Here is a 16,569-nt window from a genome sequence, read left to right as displayed (position 1 = left end):
GTAATAAGAGAAAATGATATTAAAACAATTCAGAAGTTTTACTTCATACCAGTTAATTAACAAAGATGAAGATTTGAATCAATATTGGTGGTACTATGGAAAGATGGTCATACTAAAAATCTACTGGTAGATCTGTGAATTGGTCAAAAATTTCTGAAAAATAATTTGTAATTAATTACTCAAAAAAGTGACTAAAATGTCTATATTCCTTGACCCATAGATCCTACTGCTAGGGATATGTAGAAAGAAAGTCAAAAGCAGAAAGAAATGTTCCATATATACCAAAACATTAAGAGAAGCACTTTTTTGTGGTAGCAAAGAACTAGACACTAAGCAGGTGCCTATTGATTGGGAAATGGTTAAACATGTTGGGCACATGAACATAATAGACCATTTTTGCTTTATAGGAGAGGATGAAAATGAGGAATTCAGAGAAACTTGGGGTGACTTGTATGAACTGAAGCCATCTCATTACCAGGTAAGCTGCCAGACCCTTCCAGCCTCCAGCTGTGAACACCTGAGGCCCCAGCACACAAAACCAATGACGAGGTCCAGGGTTTCCAGCACAAGAAGCATGAGTCAGTGCCCCCTGTGCTCCAGGAGGTGAGCTCAACTTTAAAAGCCAGGAAATAAGCAAACACCATGAGCAAAAAGCAGAAATGGGCAATGACCATAGATTCTTATTATGGGGACAGGGAAGATCAAGGCACAAGTTCAGAAGAGGACAACATTGTCAATATACCCACATCTGAAACCTCAAAGGGGAATATGAACTGGTCTCAAGCCCAAAAAGCCTTTTTGGAAGAGCTCAAGAAGGATTTTACAAGTCAAATAAGAGAGGTAGAAGAAATATTGGGAAAAGAAATGAGAGGTATAAGAGAGCCAATAGTTTGGAAAAGGAAGGACAAAAATTCCTGGTAGAAAACCAATTCTTAAAAAATACAAATGGCCAAATGAAAGAGGATGCACAAAAAACTCACTGAAGAGAAGAACTCCTTAAAAAGTAAGATAGGCCAAATGGAAAAGGAGGAACAAAATCTAATAGAAAAAAATACTTTGTTAAAAATTAGTGAAAGCTAAAGACTCTGTGAGATATCAAGAATCAGTCAAACAGAAACAAAGGAATTAAAAAAATAGAAGAAAACATAAAATACCTCATTGGTAAAACAGTTGACCTGGAAAACAGATCCAGAAGAGACGATTTAAAAATGATTGATCTACTTGAAAACCATGATGAAAAGAAGAGCCTGGACAGTATCTTTCAGGAAATCATCAAGGAAAACTGCCCTGGAGTCCTAGAACCAGAGGGTAAAATAGTCATTGAAAGAATACACCAATCACCTCTTGAGAGAGATCCCAAATTGAAAACACCAAGGAATATTATAGCCAAAATCCAAAATTACCAGATCAAAGAGAAAATATTGCAAGCCACAAGAAAGAAACAATTTAAATGTCATGAAACCACAGTAAGGATTAGGCAGGACCTTGCAGCTTCTACATTTAAAAGACTGAAGGGATTAGAATATGATATTCCATAAAGTCAAGGAGCTTGGATTGCAACCAAGGATCAATTACCCAGCAAACTTGAGCGTAATATTTCAGGAGACGAGATTGATATTCAATGAAACAGGGGACTTCCAAAGCTTCCTGATGAAAAGACCAGAGCTCAACAGAAAATTTGATCTTCAAATATAAGACTAAAAAGAGGCATAAAAAGGCAAACAGGAAAAAAACCACCAACAACATGTTATTAATAAGGGCAAACTGTTTACATCCCTACAAGGGAAGATGACCTTTGTAACTACTGGGTACTATATTATTATTATAACATTTAAAAAGGGTATACCTAAAGGGCATGGGTATAAGTTGACTTTAATGTGATGATAAGAACATCTAATTAAGTGGTGGAAAGGGATTGTACTGGGAGAAGAGTAAAGGAGAAGGTAGACAAGGGTAAATTACACCACATGAAAAGGTACAAAAACCTATTACAGTAGAGGAAAAGAAGGGAGAGAAATGTTTTTGAACATTTGAAACAAATGTGTTTGAACCTTACTCTCATCAAATTGGGAATGACATACTCAGCTAGGTATAGAAATCTAACTTATCATATAAGTAGGAGGAGACAGAGGAAAAAAAGGGAATGGGGTGGGTAGAAAGGAGGGAAGAAGTAATAAGGGTAAAGGTGAAGAAAGGGGAGAGCGATGATAAAAGGGAGGGCAGAATGAGGGTTGAAAGTGAAGCTCTAGTGAGGAGACAAAGGGACAAAGGAAAGAAAAAAAGCATAAATGAGGAGGGGGGGATAGGATGGAGAGAAGGACACAGAGAGTAACAAGATAAGTGAATGTGAATGGAATGAACTCTGCTGTAAAATGAAAGCAGATAGCAGAGTAGATTAAGAACCATAATCCCAAAATATGTTGTTTACAAGAAACACATTTGAAGAAGAGGGATATACACAGAGTAAAGGTAAAAAGCTGGAGCAGAATATATTGTTCATAAAACCAGCTCTTAGTTTTCTGTATTAGTTCAATAGATTTTCTAACTTTTTTTATTTGAATGCTGAATTTATTGATCTATTTTATTCATGTAAGCATTTAGAGATATAAAACTTCCCTTAGGAACTGCTTTCTCTGCATCCTGTAAGTTTTAGTGTGTTGTCTCATTATTGTCCTTCTCTTGGATGAAGTTATTGATCGTTTCTATGATTTCTTGTTTGACTCACTCATTAGATTATTTAGTTTCCAGTGAGTTTTTAGTCTGTCTTTCCATGGCCCTTTATTACGTGTAATTTTTATGTGCAGCATGATCTGAAAAGGTTGTATTTAATATTTCTGCCTTTCTGCATTGGATTGTGAGGTTTTATGCCCTAATGTATGGTCAGTTTTTGTGTAGGTGCCATTTGCTGCTGAGAAAAAGGTATATTCCTTTCTATAACCATTCAGTTTTCATCACAGGTCAACCATATTTAACTTTTCTAAAATTCTATTCATCTCCTTAACTTCTTTCTTGCTTATTTTTTGGTTATATCTATCTAGTTCTGAGAGGGGAAGCTTGAGGTCCCCCATGAGTATAGTTTTGTTATCTGTTTCTTCCTGTAACTCCCTTAACTTCTCCTCTAAGAATTCGGATGCTATACCACTTGGTGCATATATATATTTAATAATGATAATATTTCATTTTCTATGGTACTTTTTAGCAGGATGTAGTGCCTTTCCTTATCTCTTTTAATTAGATCTATTTTTGCTTGTCTGAGATCAGGATTGCTACCCCTGAAATTTGGAACTATGCCCAAAGGGCTGTAAAACTGTGCATACACTTTGACCCAGTAATACCTCTTCTAGGTCTGTATCCCAAAGAAATCGTAAAAACTGGAAAAGGACCACATGTAAAAAATATTTATGGCAACTGTTTTGTGGTGGCCAAGAATTAGAAATTGAAAGGATGTCCATCAATTGAGGAATGGCAGAACAAGTTGTGTTATATGCATGTAATGGAATATGCTATCAAAAATGATGAATAGACAGACTTCAGAAAACCTGGAAGGATTAAATGAACTAATGTTGAGTTAAATGAGCAGAATCAGGAGAATATTGTACACAATAACAGTTGTGCAATGATTAACTTCAATACACTTAGCTCTCCTAGGCAATGCAAGGATCTAAGATAACTCTAAAAGACCCACGGTGGAAAATGCTATCCGCATCCTCAGAAAGAACTTTTGAATGTAGATAGAAACATACTATTTGCTCTTTTGCTTTTGTTGTTTTGTTTCCTCTTTTTCATGGTTCCTCCCCTTAGTTCTAATTCTTCTTTACATCATAACTAACGTGAAAAAATATGTTTAATATGAATGTATAAGTAGAGTCTATATCAGATTGCACACTGTCTTGAGGGGAGAGGAGGAGAAAATTTACCACTCAAACTCTTATGTAAGTGAATGTTGAAAACTAAAAATAAATATATTAACTTCTCCCTTGCCCATCCTGTTCAATCAGTTACCAAGTTCTGGTGTTTTTCCCTCCATAATATTCCCCTCATCTGTCACCTTTCCATTTCAATAACACCATCACTGTGGTAAATTTAATTACTGTTGAACTGGTCAATTTCAGTAGCCTGTTTTCCTACCTCCATTATCTCCTTGATCCCCAATACATATTTTATACCTCTGTGAAAATAATCTTTCTTATGTATTACTCTACTCATTTTATTTCTTTGTTCATGCATGTACATGGATGTATATGTACATGGATATTTTTCACAGGGATAGTATTCAAGGCCTTTCACAATCTATCACTATCCTAAATTCCTTCCCTTCCCTTTCCTCACCTTCTTTCCCTTTCTCTCCAGGGGTTAACCAACCACATTAGTGTTGGATTTAGTGTAACACCTGATCAACTTTACTCCTACTAAATCTCAGAACCCTTGAGTTTGATAGATCCACAACCCTTAGTCTCCCCAGTAGCAGAGATTATAGGCCTGTGCTCTAAATTTCCTCCCTTTCATGTGTTCTAAGTTCTAGCTAAATTATATCATTCTTCAGTTCCTTAATATATACTGCGCTCTTCTACCTTCAAGCCTTCGCTTACACTCAGTGTAAGATCCTTGAGGATAGGAAATGTTCTGTTTTTGTATCTGTAACTCTTTGTTGTTCAGTCACTTTTCAGTTGTATCTGACTCTTCATGACCCCAGTTGGAGTTTTCTCGGCAAAGATACTAGAGTGGTTTGCCATTTTCTTCTCCAGATCATTTTACAGATTGAGAAACTGAGGCAAACAGGGTCAAGTGGAGTTGTCCAGGCTCACACTCATCCCATGTAACCAACTTTTAGCTCAATCTTACTATTCCTAAGTCCAAAGCATCTCTTCTATCAGTCCCTATTCCACTACTTGCACAGCCACCACCTTAGGGCAATCTCTTATCACTTTTTACCTGGATTTCTGCAGTAGCATACAGATTAGTTCCCTGTCTCCTCTTGATTTAATAAACTCAAATTAGCTCCCTATTGATAATCTGATAAAGCATAAATTCCTTTTTTTTTACTTTCAAATCAATGAGTTAATCAACAAAAATTTATTAAGCACCCTCTAATGTGCCAGACACTGTATTAAGCACTGGAAATCCTCTAATAGCCTGGGCCCTATTTTATTTCTAGTCTCATTATACATTATTCCCTTTCCTGTATTCTGCAGAAACAGTCTTTTTGCTGTATCTCACACATGGCAGTCCATCTCTCATCTTTGTGCCTTCACATTGGCTATTCTATACCTGGATTGTCCTCCTGTCTCAACTCTGCCTTACAGAATCTTTTTCTTTTGCAGTGAAGCTGAAGCCTCACCTTCTCCATGAAATCTTTCCTGATCCCTCATACAACTCATTTCCTATCCGGCTGCACTCATTTTGGACTTCTTCAACTTCTCCACCATGCCTCCAAGTATATTCACCATTGGGAAATCTCATTTTCTTGTAAGATCCAATCACCTTTGTTAGTCACACTTTATCAATACTCTTTGCTCCTCTGATTGGAGGGTGGAAACTTAAACTCCTCCATTTAAGGAAGGGAACAGAACTGGGGTCTCAGTCATATCCCTATGTAACGGGACGAGTTAGAGCCGACCCCTATCCATTTCAGGATGCCACACTGAGAGCCTGCCTAGATAACCTAGGGGCTTGTCAGTAGGGGTGGAACTAGATGGATTTCAGGAGGAAGGGTCTCGTCTTTGTTTGCAACGTGGCAGTTCTTTGTCCTGCTCCGAATGTCCAGTGGAGAAGACACCCATATAAGGAAAGGTGATAGGTGATAGGTTCAATGTGAAAGGTGATAGGTGATAGGTTCAATGTAAGGCTTAGGAATGTTTTACGTAATTAAGACTATATATGCATGTGAATTAGCTGAAATAAACGGAGTCTTCACCACCTTTGTCTCCCACCACATCTCATTACTCACAAGATCAAGGCCTCTTGCCAGACAAGAGCCTTGGGTCGGAGTTAGGGGTTCCCGTAAATGGTCTAGGGGACCCCAACATCCCTACTTCCTCACTCAGCAGCACTAGCATTATTTTGGACTTTTTTGATTTTCCACCATGCTGCCTTCCTCCCCTCCCTTTTTCTACCCTTATGATCCCCAAATCTACTTTTCAACTTTCCTTTATATATTGTCTTTCAACATTTGATTGAAAGCTTCTTCAAAGCAGCAACAATTTTTCTTTCTTGTAATTGTATTTGTATCCCCAGCCTACTAGGCACGTAGTAGGTACTTAAAAAATCTTCCTTGATTGATTGATATTGATGCCCCCACAACTTATAGTGCCTTAAAGGTACTTGTCTTTAATTTAGATTTATTCTGCAGGTGTTCACATATGTACATACTATTTTCCCTGATATAATATATCAGGGAAAAGGTATTTCTGGAGAGCAGAATTTTTTTTCATTTTTGCCTTTGCCTTCCTGGCACCTAGTACAAGGCCCTGTACTTTATAGTAACTTTATGTAGTAACTGTACAAAGTGACTACAGAATAGTCACTTTAAAAATCCTTGTTACTTGACTGACTTTGTTCCAACTCAAAGGGATTACTCATTGATCTGTTTATTATCTTTTGCTCTTCTGTCTTTTTGGGGGGGAAGAGGTCACATATCTTCCCTACCCGCAGCTGTACCTATTATGCTTCTCTTTAATACCTAATTATGGCTCCACCCTTCCATGAAATCATTCCTAATGCCCACTTCTTAGTGCCCTTCCTCCTCAGATTTCTCGTAGTCCTGTGTATGTACTTTGTACTTATATCATATATTACAATTATTTGTGTGCAAATATTGTTCCTTATATTAGATTATGTGTTCCATAGGGGCAAGAATATATGTTATTCCATCTGTGAGTCCTCAGTGGCTTTTAGATAGTTGACTTTTGATAATGTCTGTTGAATTTAATTGAAGCATTTTTTTACTTGAAATAGATTATTTTTTATTATACATAAATAATAGACTAAACGGAAAAATACTTTGATCCTATCATGGTTTTGATATTACACTGAAGGAGGTACTCCTTTCGCTGGTGAAAGATCACCTATCTTTTAACCCTATGCAATTTTTCCCATGTTATTTTACAAATTACATATAAACAGTCTTCCCAAATAACAGTCTTCCCAATGTTCTTTTTCTATGTCTTAATATTTTATGGACAGCCCTTGATAAGGCTATCTTGCTTATAATACAAGACCATTTCCTTTTCTGGTCATATATTTCCTTGATAATGTATTTTACATCATTTCTTTTGCATAAATCTTTGGGACCATGTGACAGTCTATGAAAGCTTAACATGGATATTTCCATAGCTCTTTGAATTTCTTGCGATTTTGATTGTCACAAATTGTTCGGCCCTGTGATTCATAGCTAATAAAGGATCACTGAGAAAATATATTTTAAAAATGTAGAAGAATTTGGTGGAGTAGGTTAGAAAATTTGGGGCTCTCCAGATTTCCTCCACAGTAAAAGAAAGAACATGGCCTCAGAGACAACTTAGAGCACTGGAAATAAACAGAAGTAAGGGTAAAGCAGTTGTTCACCTAAGGCAACCTAAGAAGACCCCAGGAAAGATCTGACCTCCAGGGCAGATGTTCTGCCTTTGTGAAATGCAAACAACTCTATGTCAACTTTGTAAAATCAACAAACAAACCTGGGAGACAGCTGGAGTTGGGAGACATTCTCAGCCTTAGAAATTTTTGCCTCACAGACAATGTGGGAGGTCTGATAACTGAATAGGAGAATATTGAAGGACCTTCCACTGTCGAGGGACACCAGACACAGCTATGCTGATCACACACGTCCTTGACTGGGCTTCCACAGGGGAGGGAAGATCTTCAAATTCCTTTACAATTATAAATAGTTGGACTGCCTGAAACTCATGATAAAAAAATGAATCTTGATACACTATTCCAAGAAATTATCAAAGAAAATTGCTCTGAAGTTCTCGAACAAGAAAGCAAAGCAGAAAAAGAAAAAATCCACTCATCATTTCCTGAAAGAGATCCCAAGAGGAAAACTTGCAGTAACATCATAGCCGAGTTTCAAAGCTCCCTGGTTAAGGAGAAAATATTGTTAGCAACAAGAAAAAAAAGAGATTGAAATATTGTAGAGCTACAATAAGGATTATATAAGACCTAGCAGCTATTATATTGAAGGACTGTTTTCTTGGAATACTATATTTCATAGAGCAAAAGAGCTGATGTTACAACTAAGGGTAACTTACCCAGCAAAATTAAATATAATCCCAAATGAAAAAAATGGACATTGAATGAACTGAAAGACTTCCAGGTATATGTGACAAATACAGCAGAACTTAAGGAGAAATTTGACATATAACATCTTGGAGAAATATAAACATTAAAGATTGATTATAAGGGATAATAAGGTCAAATTGTATACTTCTTATATATGAAAACATTATCAGTTATTTTATGACTGTCATTTTTATTTGGGTAGTTTCAAAGAAAAGAAATCTTGGGTTGAGCTGAGTATGTTGGGGGTGATTCCAAAAAAAATAAAATAAAATTGTGTAGTGAGAGAGAAAAAGGAGCAATTATCTCACACTAATGAGGCCAAGAAAATGGGAAAAATTGATGCAAAAACTAGTGGGAGGGAGGGTGGGTAGTGCTGAAACCGTATTCTCATTGGGAATGGATTAGAGGGAACAACATATGTATGTATCTAGACTTCTAAATTTAGGTAGAAATAAGAGGGCAAGGGGATTGGGTGGAGGGAGAGGATAAATAAGAGGACAAAGGGAAAGGGTGGTGGGGAGAGGATAACGGGAGGATCCTTGGAGGTGAGTAGGTAAAGTAACAGAGCAAGGTAGCAGGTAGAAGTAAATTAGAGGAGTCAAGAGGGATAGTAAATAACAGATATATACATAAGCATAAAATAAAGATCAGGAATAGAATTTATGAGGTAAAAAAAGAAGGGTAGTAATCATGATCTCAGACAAAATTAAAGCTAAAATAGGTTTAATCAAAAGAGAAAAATAGGGAAACTATACTATATGTCAGCAAGTTGTTTCAGACTACTTAAAATAACTGGATAGTATAAGGTTGGAATGTTGCTGAATATTCCTGAAAGAGATCCTAAGTGGAAAATCTGATGAATTTATGGGTTTAGGAAAATATGGAAAGACTTCACCTTCCTTCAGAGAAACATATCACAAACAAGTATTATACAGTCTTACATAGATGCATATGAATGTATATATGTATGTATGTGTATGATTATTGATATCTACATATATGTATGTGTATATAAGTGCATGAACATCTCTATGCTTATATGTGTACATATGTGTATACACATGCATATACATGCACATATATGTATATATACATACACATATGTCTGTGCTTAAATGTAGCCAGGAGGGGGAGGAAAGAGGAAAAACCAAAGTAAAAAGTGCATAGCAGAGAACAAAATAAAACCTACAAGGAAATAAAGAAAAGATGGACAACTCTGAAAACAAAGTACGGTATTTATTTATATGGGCTTTCTTGAAATTAAAATTTACTGATTCATAATTTGAATCATCTCATGTTCTGCTGTGCACATAACAATTTTTTTTATTTTGTATTTAAGTTTTACTATTTAAGTTTGTTTCTTTTTCCTTTCATGTTTTGTATTTAAGTTTGAAATAAAAAAAATAAAAAAATTGTAAATGTACTGTTGAAGTCAGGGAGAATCTAAGGACTATGCAAAACCTTGCACAGTTTGACAGATGAGATTCAGCTCACATTACCTTTCCTATTCAATTCTTGGCTTGAATCATTGGTCATCTGCAATGTCCATCAAAGATACAAGTCATACTGGCCTAACTCAGTAGGTTGCCCATTGGTTATACTGGCAGTATTCATTCTTTATCCATTTGGGGGAGGGAGGGTTGTTTGTTTTTTTCTGTGTGAATTTCTAACCCAGTCTCCTGTTTAGGCTGTGAATGTCACTGAGAAAACTGTACAGTGTTCAACTGCTTGGTACAATCAATAGAGCGTTAAAGTCACCCCAGAACACATAGAAAACCTCACTCATAGAGAGGTATTTTGTTCGTGTGTAAATGCATAAATTTTATTATTTATCTTTATTTACTGTATGTTTAATCATAAAGAACATCATTTCTATTAAATAAAAAATGAAAGCTAATTTTTTTCACGAATCACTAAACTCTACTTAAAAATACAAACTTAACAAAAGGTGCCTTTTGGTTAACCCCTTCCCTTTTCTCTAAAATACAGGACCATTTTTCTGCCTCATGAGTTTGGTAGAAAAAAGTATCTTCTAAATTAGACCCTGCTCCCTTAAACTGAGTGAATCACAGCAAAAGATGGTAGGTTCTCAAAGAAAAATGAGTACCAGATCATCTTGCTTGTCTCCTGAGACACCTGTGTGTGGGTCAAGAAGCAATAGTTAGAACTAATCATGGAACAGCTAATTGGTTTCAAATTAGAAAAGCAGTATGACAAAGCCATACATTGTCACCTTATTTATTTAACTTACATGCAGAATACATCTTGTGAAATGCCAGGCTGGATGAATCAAAAGCCAGAATTCAGATTGCCAGGAGAAATATCAACAATTTTCGATATATAGATGATGGCCCTGAATGGCAGAAAGTGAAGAACAAAGAAGCCTTTTGATGAAGGTGGAAGAGGAGAGTGTCAAAGTATAACATCAAAAAACCTAAGATCATGGCAGCTGGTCCACTCCCTGGAAAATAAGGAGAAAAGAAATGGAAGCAGTGTCAGATTTTATATTCTTGGACTCAAAGATCATTGTAGCTGGTGACTGTAGCCATGAAATTAAAAGTCACTCCTTGAAAGGAAACCTATGGCAGATCTGGACAGCATACTAAGAAGCTGAGAAATCACCTTGTCAACAAAGGTTCATAGAGTCGAAATTATGCTTTTTCCAGTATCAATGCATGGCTGTGAGAGTTGGACTATAAGAAGATTGAATGCTGAAGAACTGAATAGTGGTAGTCAAGGGACTTTTGGAAGTTTCTTGGATACCAAGGAGATCAAATCAGTCAGTACTTGAAGAACTTAGGTCTAACTATTCATTGGAAGTTCAAACACTGAAGCTGAAGCTTAACTACTTTGGCCACATAATGAGAAGACAGAACTCATGGGAAGAGACCCTGAGGTTGGGAAAGATTGGAAGCAAAAAAGAGAAGACAGTAAAGGATGAGATGTCATGAAATATCATGTGATAGTGTCATGAAAACAACGAACGAGCTTAGACAGACTTCAGGAGATAGTGGGGGATAAAAGGGGCTGGCCTGATATGGTTCATTGCCACACAGTATCTAACATGACTGAAACAACAAAAACAAAGAATGCTTTAAAATTTGCAAAGCACTTCTCATGTATTATCTCATTTAATCATAATAACAACCCTGTGAAGTAGGTACTATTATTGTCCCAGTTTTACAGATGAGGAAATTGAGATTGAAAGAATAAGTGTTTGAGGCCAGATTTGATCTCAGGTCTTCTTAAATCCAAGCCTAGGAGTCTATCCGCTTCACCACTTAGCTGACTTTAGAGGTCATTTATTCCAGCCCTCCTCAGTTTACATAGAAGGAGATTGAGGTCCAGAGAAGTTACCTGACTTGCTGGATGTTACACAGGAAGTATGTGATTGGATTAGGATTGGAATCCTGGTCTTACTCTAAACTCAATACTCTTTACACTGTACCATGCAACCTTACAAGTAGAAGTACCACCAGGGTGAGTGAGGCAGTGCCTTGGAAGGAGTCTGAAAGAAATTCATAAAGAAGACCAGGATTGTAGCCTATCTTAGCTTTTTGTGAGCCTCCTTCTTTCTCCTGTGCCAGAACTTTGTGAAAATAACTGTGGGAAGTGAATGGGGAGTGGAAAAAGGGATCAAGAGAAGCATCCATGACAACTGTAGTAGCTTGAAGACCTAGAGTCTGCGAAAACTGCTTCCACCCCTAAAGTCCTACCTGATGCTGGACAACACAGGTGAGCCAGAGGACTCCAGGCACGTGAGGGTATGCCTGGGTACTCCTGGTGTGACCAGTTACATATGCCTATCACTCTACTATCTATACAGAATACTTTTTCCATTTGGATATAAACAGGACATGCTCCATCACAGTGATAAACAATTTTGCTGAGCGCACCTTTTCCTATTTGATAGTAATAATAAAAGGATTTTTAGACAGTTACCTTTGTGGTTGCATCTATCAGTGTATCTTATAAGATCTTAGTGTATATATGGGGGTATACTTTATTAGAGTAGTTTTTAAGACTGAGTTTGTATTTATTGTCTAAGATTGTACTGAGATGAACACTTTTAGTAGTCAATACCCAATAAGCCTGACAGAATCTTGGATAATCTATACTACTTTAAAATCAGCTAGGAAAGTGTGGACATAGAATCTATTAGAGAAAATTGTCTCTGATAATCTATGATTTTCTTTCCCACATTTTCATCAAGGAAAATCCCTTGGTGTGTGCCTAGACCATTCTATTATGTAGAGTTGAGAAATTAGACATACTGGTTGTGAGTTACTGATGCCTTCTTAACTGATTTTTTGAGGAGTTAATGTTTGTGTTGATCTTTTCCATGCTTTTGCAATTTTCTTGTCTTTGATATATCTTAACAATCTCTTTCCTAATGCTTTTAAAATTTTATCATTTTCAGCATGCATTTCCTTTGTACTTGACCAAGAATAAACTCTCTACCTGACTCTGTCTTCTTGAGTATCCTATTCCTATTTCTCTTTCATCCTCAGTAAGAGAATTGAACATGATAGTTATCTTAGGTCTGTTTTTTCATGCTCCAACAGCCACCGCACTTCTTTAAAGAAGTACAAGTCTTTGTTAAGACTTTTTTTTATGATTCCTACCCTAAGGTAAATTTTTTGCCCTGGGATATAGCCCTCATTGTCCAGACTTATAATTCTGCCCCTAAGTGTTGAATTTGGGGCAACCCCAATTCCCTTAATGCAACTCTTCCCCTTTCCCTAAAATATTAATGACAGTTTACCGTCACAAAAAAATTTAAATTTGTGTCAGTAGTGGGACAACCCATGTGGATAAAATCATCGGTACCAGAACAATTAAAGTATCATAGGATGCTTGAGTCAAAGTGGGACAAAAACATCCAGAACAAGGATAGTGTTTCTTCTGTGAAAAGAGGATGATGATACTGAGACAATTTGGGGAATAGAAAAAAGGCCTGAAGTGCTTATGATCAATCAATAAGCATTCATTAAATTCCTACTGTGTGACAGGTACTGAGGCTACAAAGACAAAAAATGTTAAATAATTCCTGCTTTCAAGAAGGTTATATTCTGTTGGAGAGATACAAGATGTATATTTAAAAGGTATCCCAAGCTTTAAAAGCTTAGAATTACACAAAATACATACATATGCATGAAAAATACAAAATAAATGTGAGGGGATGGCATCAGCAGTTAGGGTGTGGTAATCAGGAAGGTGATGTTTGAACTGAATCTTGAAAGAAGTAAGGAAGGTTTTTATGAGGTAGAGGGGCAGAGGGAATGCATTTCAGGCAGGAGGGTAGAAGGGCAGGCAGTACAGGGGACACAGAGGTGAGAGATGGTGTGCCATGTGTGAGGGACAGAAAGAAGGCCTATTCTGCTGTACCACAGAGTATTGGAAGGGAGTCATGGACAATGAGACTGAAAGAGTAGTTAGTTAGTAGGGGCCAAGTTGTGAGAGACTTTAGAAGACAAATGAAGAAATTTATACTTCATCCTAGAGGCTGAAGGAGTTTATGGAATGGGGGCCTAACATGGTCAGACCACTCACTTTGGAATCTGAGTGAATTTGAGAGGGATGGATTTGAGAGGGGAGAGAACTGAGGCAGGGAGACCAATTTTAGGAGCCCATTGCAGTTATTCAGGGGAGACATGATGAAGACCTGAACTAGATTGTAGCTGTGTGAGTAATGAGAAAGAGACTGATGGGAGAAATGATGTGGAGGGAGGAATGACAAGATTTAGCAACTGATCCCCCATTCACCCAATCCAAGGGGCTTTGGTCAGTCCCATTCAAACACTGCCTCAGGGAGATTCTTTGATAATTAGGGAGAAATTGGTGCCTTGACATTTCCTCAACAGTTGGGGAATGCACAGGAGAGATATACCCTCCTAGATATCAGAGAGAGAAAGACCATTAAGTTTTATAGGGACCCTAACCTGAACCTTGAGATGATGTCAGGGACTCTTTTAAATATGGACAATGAGATCTAGTCCCTGCCCTCCACAAGGTTTTTTGTGAGTCTGGAGGTCAGAAGCAAGCAAGATGTGGGTCGCCTCAGTGAGAGAAGGTCCTTCCTTAACCTTTCTAGAGCAAAGATGGAGAGAGAACTGAACCTCTTTCTCATCTATGAAAACCAGAGATCTAGTCCACTGTGGTAGCAAAGGTGGAGACCTCACCTCTTCATAGTGTGGGCCTTGCTTGAAAGGAACAACTGTTGTCACCTGCTGGAAGTAGCAGAAAAGGACATGCTTATGCATGAGAGATACTCCTTAGGGGATGTCTGTTTTCTAAGGGTTTTGTTTGCAGTGTTATTTTTGTCTTCTAGTTTGAATTTTTTAAACATTGTACTTGGAAGGAAAATTTGCATCATCATGCCAAGTGGCATCAAGTCACGCTTTTCTACATAACAACTTGAATTAGAAAACTGAAAAATGCCCCCAAAGTAAACCTGGACCTTTCATTTTTTGAGAGTCTTTGATACCAGAATTGGTTTTTTTTTAAACATTTTTTAGCAATTATACTTATCTGTAAAATGGTCTTTACTAAAAGATTTGGGTCTTTACTTAAAAAGATTGTATGATTATTTGTTTTGCTTTTTTTCAGGGCCTTCCCACTTCCTGTCCCATGGTACCTGTGTCTTGGTGTCATTTCAGCTCAATCCTGTCCTCTACCAGTATCTGTAAATTTTCCTTCCTTCATTTGGCTTTTTCTTTAAACTAGCTGTTCAGTATGCCTAAAGGGGTATAAAAAATGTACATACGCTTTGATCCAGCAATATTGCTTCTAGGGCTATATCCCAAAGAGATCATAAAGATGTACAAAAATATTTCTAGCAGCTCTTTCTGTGGTGGCCAAGAACTGGAAATTAAGGGGATGTCCATCAATTGGGAAATGGCTGAACAAGTTATGGTATGTGAATATAAGAAATTATGAGCAAGTAAACTCTGGGAAAACCTGGAAAGACATATATGAACTGATGCTGAGTGAAGTGAACAGAAGCAGGAGAACATTATACACAGTAACAGCCACAGTGGGTGAGGAGTGTTTCTGATAGACTTAGCCCTTCACAACAATGCAAGGACCTACAACATTTCCAAAGGACTCATGATGCAAAATGTCATCCATATCCAGAGGAAGAGTGGAAGGCAAGATGAAGCAGATTATTTTCTCTTTTGTCATTTCTGGTTGTGTTTAGTTTTTCTCATGGTTTCTACCATTCGTTATAATTCTTCTGTGCAACAAGACTGGTGTGTAAATGTATTTAATAGGAATGTATGGTGTCTTGGGGAGGCAATGGGCAGGGGACAAAAATTTAAAACTTACAAAAGCGAATGTTGAAAACTGAAAATAAATAAATTAATAAATTTGAAAAAAAGAAAAAAAGAATGCCCAACTATTTCTATTCAACAAATCACTGAAGAGCTTAGCAGTATAAAAAAAAAATCGCTGTTTAGTGGAAAAGGAAACTAACTAACAATCATGATTTGATAATTGATAACAGCCCGATAAATCACTTACTCTTGAGCATATTTGTATTTTAATAGTTAAACATTTGGGCTAATCCAATAATCCAAGGGAATAAACCTCTTATGATGACATTTCTGGAATTGGCAAACAAAAGAAGGAATCTTATTTCTGGCAGAAAAACTTTATCATTACTTCTCAAATAACAAGGAGTTTGAATATTGGCGTTTTCTCCTCCCCAACAAAAAGAAGAAAGTACACAAAATTGTGATGAGATGCCTTTTGAATTAAATTAAACAGTTCTAATCCTACCTCTGCCAATCACTGGGACTTCTGCGACCTCAGGTAAATCCTTTCAACTCTTTGGGCCTCACATTCTTATCTACAAAATGAAGCAGTAGTTTAAATGATTTCTGCTCTAAATTTCTGAATGTATTTTACTAATTTAGATATGCTACTGTACAATCTCATATGCTTTTTAAAGGAAAAAAATTCTTTCTCTAAAAGACTGCCATTTATTATTTTAGCATACTATATATTAGTATAAACTTATTATTTCAGATGTTTTACTTATCAATTTTAAAATGTATTTTACTTATTAATATGCATTTTATTTATTAATTTTAGTTTCCACCATAGCATCTGGGCTATATGTTAAAAAAAAACAACAACATAGAGACAAAATGCAGTGGTCTAACTAATCATTATGCCCTTGATAGCATTTAGGTTCTGAAGTAGCATAGAAGGGATGCAGTCTGCAGTGTTAGAGGAAACATCTGTATAGATTGCGTCACAAATCTGTTAGATTTCAGGAGAATAGGA

The 16,569-nt window shown here is 36.7% G+C and overlaps 1 long non-coding RNA gene across 2 annotated transcripts in view; it reads left to right on the top strand.

Moving 5' to 3' along the window:
- The window catches only part of LOC140505374 (uncharacterized), a 35,262-nt gene extending 19,051 nt beyond the window's left edge, over positions 1-16,211 (top strand). Inside the window, exons 2-3 of one of the 2 annotated variants that reach the window (XR_011967474.1) lie at positions 408-5,466; positions 14,887-16,211. This is a non-coding gene — a long non-coding RNA (uncharacterized lncRNA). Of the gene's footprint in view, positions 1-407; positions 5,922-14,886 lie in introns of those variants that run through there. The other variant, XR_011967473.1, reaches the window with a different exon arrangement.
- Positions 16,212-16,569: the final 358 nt, after the last annotated feature.

Source organism: Notamacropus eugenii, chromosome 5, assembly GCF_028372415.1.
Source record: "Notamacropus eugenii isolate mMacEug1 chromosome 5, mMacEug1.pri_v2, whole genome shotgun sequence".
Lineage (NCBI taxonomy): Eukaryota > Metazoa > Chordata > Mammalia > Diprotodontia > Macropodidae > Notamacropus > Notamacropus eugenii.
The sequence above is the reverse complement of the archived record's forward strand: the minus strand, read 5'-3'. Positions and strand labels throughout refer to the sequence as shown.